This window comes from Populus euphratica, unplaced genomic scaffold (assembly GCF_000495115.2).
Source record: "Populus euphratica unplaced genomic scaffold, PopEup_1.0 scaffold1.1, whole genome shotgun sequence".
In the NCBI taxonomy this organism is placed as follows: Eukaryota; Viridiplantae; Streptophyta; class Magnoliopsida; order Malpighiales; family Salicaceae; genus Populus; species Populus euphratica.
Window position 1 is genome coordinate 7,975,841 of NW_011499845.1, and position 12,876 is coordinate 7,988,716.

A 12,876-nucleotide genomic window follows, 5' to 3' on the forward strand; every position below is an offset into this window, starting at 1 on the left:
TTATACTTTCAAGCCGTTATAAAATCATGTCGTAGATTTATATATGCAATATTTCATAAAGCCATTAAATTTTGAGTAGCTCATCATTGCAGTATTTTAAACTATATATAAATATATTTTAAAAATATTTTTTAAAAAAATTATTTTTTTTATTTTTTTTATTTGTTTCAAATTAATATATTTTAAATATTTTTAAATTATTTTAATATATTTTTAAATAAAAATATTTTAAAAACAACCATAATCATACCCTCAAGCAGCTCTAAATTCATGTCATGGATTCTTACTCACAATATTTGATAAAAAAACATGAAATTTTGAGTAGCTCATCATGGCAGTGTTTTAAACTATATATAACTATTTTTTTGTATTTTTTTTAAATTAATATATTTTTAATATTTTTAAATTATTTTAATATATTTTCTAATAAAAAATACTTTAAAAACAACCATAATCATATTCTCAGGCAACTTTAAAATTATATCATAGAATCATATTTTGATATGTGACCCTCTTATTGTTGTGGGCTAGTAAATATTTTTCATAAAAAAATTTAAAAAAATAAATGCAAGACTAAGATATTAAATTAGTTAATAATTTTAATAATATTATTAAAAAATATATAATAACAAAACATAAAACGATGGTAAAGAAAACCTTATATATATATGAAAACGGGAAAAAAACATAAAAATTAAATTTTAATACAATAAATAATGAATAATATTATAAAAATAATATTTTGAAAATATATATTTAATAAATAATAAAAATTATGAATCTTTATTTTAAAGTTTTCATTGTATATTTATAGTTTATAAGTTTTTTTTTATGAACAGAAAAATCTTAACTATAATTTTATTTTTGTAATATTTAAAATAATATACTATTTAAATAATATATATTAAATTAATATAAAATACTTGTATAAAATCTCAAGAGTACCCGAATCCATTAAAAATAAAAGTGAATCTGAGCAAACTACATAGATCCAAACAAATTGAATTCAAGCGCGTCAGTCTAAACTAATGAGAGATAAAAGTAAATTTAGATACGTTACCTGTACTCAAACACATCAAGTACAGGCGGGACAATCTAAGCCGAGGAGAGGTGGAAGTAGATCAAGGTGTGTTGCCTGATACAAGTACTGTCGGACGCCCAAGCCCACAAGAAATAAAAGTGAATCGGGGCGTACTGGCTGACCAAACACACAGGGTTTATCCCTGATTTTGATAACTAGCATGCATAAGTTTTAAACTGGAATGCTAAATTTATTATCCAGTATTGATTAAGCTCAAGATCTCCTCAAAGTGAGCGTTCATTCAACCAGAGCATCACTTCAACAACAAGTGTGGAAGAGTAAGTGCTGCTTCAAGAATTAATCATTGGAATTTGGTGTATAAATCAACTCAGGATCCGTGATGAATGTTCGAGTTCTTCTATCAGTTATCAATGTCACTATCAGTGTGACTGTTATGTCTCGTTACTGTTACCATTGTTCAAAGAAATTGATTGCCGTGCATTTATGAATATCGGGGTTTTGCTCACCTTTTATTTTCCTACAGTAGAGGAAAAACATTCTACATGTACGAATGGTACTTAGTCCATGCAAGAGTGTAATATTTTGCCAACAAATATTTGTGTGTGTGTAAATACAAAATAAAAAAATATATTTTAAACCACTGATTTATCTCTCTTGTGGTTGGGGCATAAAATAAAGAATGTAAATGAATTATGCTGTTTTTTTTTTTAGATTAATGTGGGTGTCTGGCCTAGCTTGTGTGCACCACGACTAATCTTACGGGCCCTGAAGTTAACGACCATGTAAGTTTCCAGTGGTCACCTGTACTCAAACACATCAAGTACAGGCGGGACAATCTAAGCCGAGGAGAGGTGGAAGTAGATCAAGGTGTGTTGCCTGATACAAGTACTGTCGGACGCCCAAGCCCACAAGAAATAAAAGTGAATCGGGGCGTACTGGCTGACCAAACACACAGGGTTTATCCCTGATTTTGATAACTAGCATGCATAAGTTTTAAACTGGAATGCTAAATTTATTATCCAGTATTGATTAAGCTCAAGATCTCCTCAAAGTGAGCGTTCATTCAACCAGAGCATCACTTCAACAACAAGTGTGGAAGAGTAAGTGCTGCTTCAAGAATTAATCATTGGAATTTGGTGTATAAATCAACTCAGGATCCGTGATGAATGTTCGAGTTCTTCTATCAGTTATCAATGTCACTATCAGTGTGACTGTTATGTCTCGTTACTGTTACCATTGTTCAAAGAAATTGATTGCCGTGCATTTATGAATATCGGGGTTTCGCTCACCTTTTATTTTCCTACGGTAGAGGAAAAACATTCTACATGTACGAATGGTACTTAGTCCATGCAAGAGTGTAATATTTTGCCAACAAATATTTGTGTGTGTGTAAATACAAAATAAAAAAATATATTTTAAACCACTGATTTATCTCTCTTGTGGTTGGGGCATAAAATAAAGAATGTAAATGAATTATGCTTAATTTTTTTTTAGATTAATGTGGGTGTCCGGGCCAGCTTACGCGCACCACGACTAATCTCACGGGCCCTGAAATTAACGACCATGTAAGTTTCCAGTGGTCATCATATGAGCAACCAAGGACTCGAACTGAGATCACAGAGGGAACAAACCTCTTGATCCCAAGTCCTTACCACTTAGTTACCACCATCTACACGTAGTTATAAATTATGATTAATTAGTTTTTTTGTGAGGGTTAAAAGAGAGTGATGTTACAGTGCTACAATACAATTTTTGTAGAATGCCCTAATTCGTCCTGGGGATTCGTCAATCTCACTGCAACGAAAGGAACACAGCTATCCTTGATAGATTCTCATGTTTTTATGTCTATTTTATTGCTTTTAATCCACTTGTTTAATTATTATTATTATGGATCCTAAATTGGATGTGGTGCCTGTATTGTGCAGTGGCAAATTGAAATAACAACAACAACCTGACTTGTATTTGTAGTTGTATACCATCTGGCTTCGCTAAAGCCACTTTTAAATGGGCTTGCCTATGACCCTATGAGGTCCACTATCGTTTCTATGGCGGTCCGCGCAGCAGTTGCTTTCACCAAACTTTTTATGCTCAGCCCACTATCAAGATGGAGAGGGGATCTAATCTTTTGCGCTCTAATGCCAGCTGGGTGATTGCATTTTTGCAGGATATCTGGCTTCCCAACTTGCTAGAAAGTGATTTTTTTGAGAAAAGATTTCTAGAATGTTGATCATATATCTCCGATATATAATGTATTGTGAATAATGAGTTCGATATTATTTTTTAACACTTGAAAATAATATTTTTTGAATGTAATTTTTTTTAATAGCAGTATCAGGTGTTTTTTTTTGTTTTTGATGTGCATAAAAAATAACTTTTTTTTTCCTAGATAACTTATTTTTATTATAAAATTTATTTGTTATGATATATATACTGTATGCACTAATATATTAAATTAATATGACTTTTTATGTGTTACATATGGATAAATCATGCTATTTTATCCTTAATAATATATCTTCAATAGTTCCATTCTCCCGCGTATAATTTAACGATATGTTGAACATTTTCCACTAATAGTTAATAAATTATTTTAAACCTAAATATTTCTTGAATTAAATTAATTTTTTTAAACAAATATTACTGTAATTTGTAATTCATAGACAAATAGCAGGGCATAACAGCTCCAACCTTTCAGTTTTAGAAAGAAGAGGATTTTCAAGGTATTGAGGAAGGATAAATAATTCAGCTGGGAGAATCAGACAAGAGAAAGAAAGAGGTTTTGACAAAAGAGCACTATAGAGACAGGCACAGTGGTAGCAAAAACACGGTGTTATGGGTTTCAGGTGATTTTTTTAATTGAAAATATATTAAAATAAAAATTTTAATAGTTGATCAGTAGGATATACCCCCCCTCCCAACACGCACACAATGCTTCTCACTGGAGACACTTAATAGTTTTCTTAAAAAAAAAAACATAAAATGAAGCTTCATTTTTCCGACTCAATGCATGCGAATACCTCTATTAATAAAAAAAATTAAAAGAATTGCATGAATTCTATATTTTGAACATAAATATTATTTAAAAAATTTATCGACTTTAGAAAATATCTTAAAAAATAGTCTTTATTTTAAAAATAATTTTTTTATGTTTTATTTTAAATTAAAATAGCTCAAACTGGGCAAAAAAAAAAAAAAAACAGATGACCAAACCAGCTCTTAATGCGTGCAATTTGGAACGAGGTAGGGTAGTCGGCTAGAACAAAAGATTTAAAAGAAAAAAGAAATTTAAGCATCCAGAGTTCACTAAATTACGAAAGATAAGAATAAATTACGGATACATGGAATCGAAAGCACGAGCCAGTCACCTGCCACTTGCCATAAGAGAAGTGCGGGATAAGATAACCACCCAAGATTCACAGATTTGCACTTTCTTCTTCTAGTGCTGCCCGTGGGGTCACATCCAGGTGGCGCGTTCACACGTGTCCTCGGCGACCATTCCTCCATTGAAAATAAAATATTTCGTTCCTTTGTCTACAGCACAAGCTTGGATGTGGTGATTTAAATAAAGATGTGATTAACAGAGGCTTAAGATAGCTTGTCGAGTGCCACTATCACGAATAATTTTCTTTTTTCAATAAAGAAATAGCAGCCATGTTAGGTTTAGGTCAAAATGCTCCAAATTCCAATATAAGATTAACAATAATAATAATAATAAAAACTAACATGTAATTGTTTAATATTTGGGACTTCTCTTTAAAATTTGTTTCCAAGTCGTTAGCAAATGAAAGCAAACGTCAGGCTACTTCTTTAATAAAAGTCTCAGAAGCTGGGCTATATAGATTGATAAGATATCAGACTAGCCAGGTAGTAGGTTCATAGGCAGTTTGATTTTTATATTTTTAAAAACAATTATTTTTTTATTTAAATTAATTTTTTATTTTTTTATTTTCATATCATTTAAATATGCTGATGTGGAAATCAATTTGTTAAAATAAAAATATTATTTAAAATAAAAAAACAACTGTTATTATCACATTCCATTAAATTTTGATTATAATTGGAAACAATAAGAAAGTTCTGTAAAAGTCACTGTATGATACGGCACGCTTTGTCCCACTCTGTGGACTTTTCTCATTCATTCTGTTTCTTGTAAGATTGCACCGTCAAAATCTTAAAGCGACAATCTAAAAAACACTGGAACCCTCGAGTTTTCACCGTCTTGGACCCTAGGAGACGTGTGAGCCAAGAGGAAACACAGGAAGAAAAGGGTCGTCTATTAACGTGTTTTAAGAATGTGGTCCCCATCCGATTAAAAATAAATAAAAAGAATGGGGTCCACATAACTTGCATGCCAGCGTGTAAAATACACACTTTCATATATTAAAGTTTATTAATACGAGTATTATACCTTAAGATATATCTAGCATTATATTAATGCCTAGCCTGGCCTTCTCAAATTCCCCACCAAAAGTAGGTTTAGATGGATTGTATGTGATAATGTTTCTTAATCAATCAGCTGTGATGCAGGTGCTGATGAAGATATGATCCCATATCTTATGCATTCATCAATTAATAATGAATGGCGAGCCTAGCAAGAAAGAACCGAGAGGCAGAACGATGCAGCTTGTTCGTTGTGATCGCCATTCATGCCTTTTATCATCCACACGCAGATATAATGAGTAGGGCCATACCGTACAGCAAACCTCGAGGGCAAGAATAGCATCCGACGGGGAACCATGCCATACGTACATGCATTATTATTCTGTTTTGTTCGGTCTAATTAAAGTTAATTAAATATTTATATTTGTTTAGTTAAAATTATAATAAAATAATATTTTATTTAATATATTTAATGAAAATAATATTTTTTAAATTGAGATTATAAAATAATTAATATATATATATATAATATAAATAATTTTTAATTTAAATATTATAGATTTAACTACTGCTATTACATTATAAAATAAATAATACTTATATTAAATATTTTTTATTATTTCATTAAACTATCTCCAGTTTCATCACGTACAAAATTTATCTGATAAAGACTATAGTTTTTTTGGTTTCTTAAACAAGCAATAACATTATATAAAATATCACCAAAAATAAAATTAGAATAAAGATCAAATTCTGCAAATAACACACTATCAAGCGATTTTTTTTTATTTTTTTAATAAAATAAAAATAAAAATAAAAATTGAATTTTTTAACTAAATCAGACTCGATTCAATGTATTTAACTTTGAATCAGACCATGTCCGACCAGAACAGTAAAAATTAAAATTCTTTAACTGTTTTATACAAACTTACAATTTAAATAAATTTTATATGTGTCCTACGTGAATAATAAAATGCATTTTAGTATTACCAAACATTCAATATGTGTGATTTACTTTAAAAATAAAAACCAGAAACAAACAGCCATTTCAGAGCATAGCGTAGCCCACCCCCCTCGTGCTTGTTCAAAAACATCTTGATCGTGTCTGATCGCGTCCACTGTAGCTTTAGATTTTATTTTATTTTCTCGGTCGGAAAACGTAGTCCGAATTTACATGTAATTTTTAGGACACTTTGACCCGTTTTTTACAAGACGGATTAATCGCAAGCGTGTTTGCCGTGTGCCCGGCGGATGCATGGATAAAAAGATTACGTGAATTCAAGGTGTTGGGAAAGGAAGATTGTTTTTTTTTCTTTCAAAAGAGATACACACGGATCACATGCAATCTACATGCTTAATAATTCCTGTTCCTGTCACTTTTAGCAACTTAATCCTGTAGATGGATTTATTGAAGGCTTAGCGACGAGATAAAACATGTATACCGTGCTAAAACAGTGGGATAGAATATGCATGGTCAAACATGCAAGAATTTATTGAATACTGCTTTTAAAATCCAAAACATTTTTAAGATTTTTTTGTTTGATATTTGAGAGATTTCATCATCAAAGACCAGAGTACAGTAATGCATCTTGTAGCAGTAAAAAAAATGTAAAAATAAAAAATCCCAATGACTGCGCGAAAGTAATGTACTCGGGACACTATTGTGCGCTAGATATGATTGGAGGAACATGATTGAATATAATTTGTTTGGTAATACAATACTAGTTGTGTTTTAAAATATTTTTTAATTTTAAAATATATTAAAATAATATATTTTTAATTTTTTTTTAAATCAGCTTATAAAAATAATTAAAAAACACAAAAACAAAGTAAAGCAAAGAAAAAAATTGTTATTATAATATCTAAACAATAAACTATCTATTATTGTTATTAGGCCTCACCTAGTAGAGGAATTCTCGTTATCCAACTTTAATTTAAAATTAGTACTGTAAAAGTTAATTATTTATAATTAGGTTAATTTAATAAGTTTATAAATAACCCAAATTTATTTAGGTACAGATTATGACATGACTTTTAAAAAAATTCATGATAATGTTTTTTTTTTAATATTAAAATAACAATATATTAAATTGATCCGAGTTTTATGACTTAACTTGTCAAATTTATAACTCGGATCATATATTATATTAAGTTTAGCAACTTTGTTTCACAAAAAAAAAATCTCGGTGACATGCTAATAAAAATATACACTTGTGTAATTGATCACCGACTAAATATTGGATTGTTTCTAGAACTTTTATAACCTTATAATAAGCTAATAAAAATAAATTATGATGACCAATTTAAAATTAACCAAACATTAAACGGTAAAATTGATAAAAATAAACCAATAATTATTAATTCAAACAAAAAAAAAACACGAGAAAACTATTGAGCATTGTTATTAAATTAAACCAAACAATCTTGAAAATTTTAGATTCATCTTCTTTCCTAACACGATTCTAAAATCAACTTGCATTGAAGTTGACTCTACATAACCTACTTAATATGATGGGTCTGAAAATAACTTGAACCACTGTAAATACATAGTTTATATTAAAAAAACACTAGATAGCATCTTCTTCTTTTTTAACACTAAAACAAGGATATGTTAGATTGACCATGACTTTGCATCTTGACTCACAAAACTTGTAAATTGGGTTGTGGTCTTGATTATTATTTTTTTTAAAATTGTCTTTTAAAACTTGATTTATCTAATGGCACAATAACAACAAAAAAAAACTTGATTTATCTAATGGCACAATAACAACAAAAGTAGATGCTTATGAAAATTAAGTATCAATCAAATATGAAGATGTTTATTTGAAATTGTGATAACTTCACAAAAAAACCAAAATAAATCACAACAACCAATTTAAAATCAATAAGAATATAAAGGATTAAATTGAAATAAAAAAAATAAAAGGAAAAAAAAATCTTTTAAAAAAATTGAATTGCTTCAACGTGCATATTTATGTAAAGAGCGAAGCACAATAATGTTTTTTGGTTATTCAGGCAAAGAGTAATGGTTTACAAGTCGGTGCTACACTACAAATCAAGTCAAAAGTTTCTTCATAAATTAAACCAAACAATCTTGAAAATTTCAGATTCAACTTCTTTCCTAACACGGTTCTAAAATCAACTTGCATTGAAGTTAACTCTACATGACCTACTTAATATGATGAGTCTAAAAATAACTTGAACTACTGTAAAAACATAGTTCATATTAAAAAAAACACTAGATAGCATCTTCTTCTTTTTTAACACTAAAACAAGGATATGTTAGATCGACCATGACTTTGCATCTTGACTCACAAAACTTGTAAATTGAATCGTGGTCTTCATCATTTTTTTTTTTAAAAAATTGTCTTTTAAAACTTGATTTATCTAATGGCACAATAATAACAAAAGTAGATGCTTATGGAAATTAAGTATCAATCAAATATGAAGATGTTTATTTGAAGTTGTGATAACTTCACAAAAAAACCAAAATAAATTACAACAACCAATTTAAAATCAATAAGAATATAAAGGATTAAATTGAAATAAAAAAATAAAAAGAAAAAAAAATCTTTTTAAAAAATTAAATTGCTTCAACATGCATATTCATGCAAATAGTAAAGCACGATAATGTTTTTTGGTTGTTCAGGCAAAGAGTAATGGTTTATAAGTCGGTGTTACACTACAAATCAAGTCAAAAGTTTCTTGATCATAGCAAAAAATATCTAGATTATATAAAATTATTTTATATTTTTAATAAATATAATCCAACGAGTCAACCCTTGACCTTTTTTATTAGCAAACTCAATTTTAAAGTTAAAACAATATATGAGTTATATTAATATGATTTAGTTTACTTGATTAGTTGAGTAACATACCAATCGATTGATAAAAAAATCTAACAATAAAAATTAAAAAATTAAAAAATATTTTTAAATTAATTTAAAATAAAAATTAAGTGGAAATTATTATGATATTACCTGATTAACCAAGCTAGTTTGAAATCAAATTGATCGATCAATACAAATATGTTATGCTAAAATCTATAAAAAACAATGAAATTATCAGGAAAAAAAAAACTATTAGCCCAAGTACTCACTGAATCTGGATTGAAAATTAAATGACATAGAGCACTTTTAAATGTGAGACTGAAAAAAAAAATAAAAAAAGAGAGAAATGAAGAAGAAGGGCGCTGAATTGAAAAAAATTAAAAACAAAACAAACTTCCCATGACGATCCCCTGGTCTTTTATCACGGGATAAAAGTAATAATAACGTCCATTATTTGTCACGCGACGGATTTAAAACCATTTCGTGTGTTCCGTCTGGCGAGCTTGAAGCCACATCGAACAACATCCGTGTATCTAGACAGAACAACATCTGGCTACATGCTCATTTATCGTGTACACGAAATATGAAACAACAATCAAACTCTCTGCAAGCTACAAAAACAATCAATTAACTTTACTGGGCAAAAAATATCCTATTAATATGCCCGTGTTCCATAAAATTAAAATAATTAATTCATTTTTAAGGCAATTAACTGAGTTCGTGTTCATCGTTTTCATTTAACAAATTGTTCTTTCTCTAGTTGTCCTCAATTCTTTATTTTTATTGGTTTAACGGGGTAAATCATTTTTTTATATCTCCGGTGAATTATTATTCTATCTTATAATTTTCATAAATAAATGTATCAACTATATTCACATCATGGATAAGAATAAATAATATACATGAAAGTTTTTATTTTATTTTATCACTATAGAATTAATTTATGTTGTCGTTCATCTAAAAATAATTGATTAAAAATATTTTTCACTATGGTTCTTTTTCTATTCAACAGTTGATTTTTATTTATTTTAATTTGTCTCGTAAATGAAGCACACGAACAAATTCAAATTTCACACTGAAGGGTATGCCGGGATTCAGATAAACTAGCATCGGTGGTTCGGAAATAATGATTTCGTCACGCGAGACGCCGGAAACCTGCCCTGAAAAATGGCGGAATATAAATTTTGATATCTAAACAAAGCAAACATTAATTATTACCCTTTCATAGTTCTTACCCTTCAACGTACACCAGAAGTTATCCAAACAAGCCTCACCCACGTTACCAATTAAAATGATTTTATTTTGAAAATTTTAATTAAAATAATGTTGTCTTAAAGAAACAAATTAAAGTTTTATTTTATCGTCTCTAAATAATTAAAGTTTGACAGGGCAATTCCTATTAAGTTCTTAGAAACTTAATCCGAGTCAACTTTAATAGTACTAAGCAATTTTAAACATTCTTTTCTATTGTCCCATTTGGGTGAATACAAACGGTTCTAATAACCTCATTTAATAAAGCTAGAATGCGTATGTTTAGGGGTATTTGAAAGGAAGACAATAATTTAAAGTGTCTTGTATTAAAATATTATATATATTTTTTTAAATTATTTTTAATATTAATATATTAGAATGACATTAAAATATAAAAAATAATTTTAAATTTATTAAAAATATAGTTCCAACCAAATTACAATGCATTATTCAATAGATTAGCATTATAAATAAATACTAGTGTATAGCGACTATAATTTAAAATATTTCATGTTTAAAAATATATTAAAATATTTTTTATTTTTAAAAAATTATTTTTAATATTAGTGTATTACAATAAATATATAATTTTTTTTAAAATTAAAATTTTAAAAAATATAATTTATACCGGTTTATGATACCAATTAAAATTTTTAAAAATATAATTTATACCGGTTTATGATATCATCACTGTATCGAGCCACATGGCGGACGACTTGATGAGCGCGACATTAGTTTGACGATAACGAATTCCTCTACCCCACCCCTATGAAATGACGTGTACATATTTAATGAAATTATTTTAAAAATGAAAAAAAATGACATTAAAGAGATACATAACAAGAAATGGAAGGCCATGTATGTGATTAACCCCCAGGAAATTAAAAGGCACCAAAGCAACGCTGATAAAACAACCATGCCCAATAATACACAATAGTGGAGCCCTTGTGTTCAAACTCTCATCACAAGATGCCCTAATGATGCGCCAACATCAATTCCAAAACAGTATCTGCTCCTTGACAATATATATATTTTAAACACCCGGGCACTAACAATTGGAGTTAGTATTGACGGCTAGGGTTCTGCGTAAGGTCACTAGACATCCACGGAGGCCGTGGTGACGTAGCAAACATTTTTCACACGTGGCAACTCCTGGGGATTTGGCGACAGCAAGGGGAAGAAGGAAAGAGGAGACCCTCTTCCTCTCTCTCTCAAGCTTTTCATTCATATCTCTCAAGCGACAAAAAGGAAGGGAAGGGGATCAATTATAACGGGTCAACAATTTATTGCGGGGCATGCAGGAATGAGCGAGAATTGTTTTTTTTTTTTAATACATATATTTTTGTAAAAAAATAATATCATCCCGTTAAAATAATTAAAAAAATTTAAATAATAAATTTTTAAATTTTATAAAAACATAATTACATCGGTAGCCTTGGACACTCACTTAATTTTGACGTCCCCATCACGGTCTCTCCTAATTTAATTTTTTTTCATGGGTTTGGTAAGATGACAATATTTTATATAAATATAAAAAACTTAAATAGCCATACAGCTTGCAAAATGCGGACAAAGGATCCATTCATGGATATCTTATCAAACTCATTCAACACCATCTAACCTTCTCGTCAAGCTATCTTTCTCATGTTAGGAAAAGATATTTATTTAGGGGGAAGGTTGTGTGAGATGGTGAATCGCAGTAACAAGATTCAAGGGGACGAGTGAGTAATAGAGGGTGGAGGGAGCTGCACGTGGCATGTCAAGACACAGACACGTAACGAAAGTGACTTTTCCACGCTGGACTGTTACTGTTTCAAATCAGTGCACGCAAGATGTGAACCAACTCTCTCCGCTGTGAGCGCGTGGGGTAGAAAGCGGGAAATCAGAGGGACTTTTTTTAATCCCGCACTTCTGGCTTTCTTTTAAAATAGCTACGGTCATTTTTTTTTGGACATATTATATATTTTTATGCCATTAGAAAAAACAATTCAAGTATTTTTAAGATGAATGTTCAAAACAAGACAAGTTTTATATACATACAAGTTACATTGTTCCATCCGACCCAACCTTAAAAATTAAAAAAATCAATAGATAATATTTTTACAATAGTATAATCTATTAAAAATATAAAATAAAATCATAAAAACTGCACGCACTTGAATAAGTGAATGTTTAGCTATCTCAATAAATTTTACTATCATGAATACTGCAACTTCTTGATTTTTTTTTGAAGTTATGTGATTTTATTTACATGTTTTTTAAAAAATTAAATTGCATTCTATAAATTCATAGCTTCATAAGTCATGTATCTATCATATTTTTTTAAATATTTATATAGAAAAAAACAGTTTGAGCAAATAATTATATAGAAAA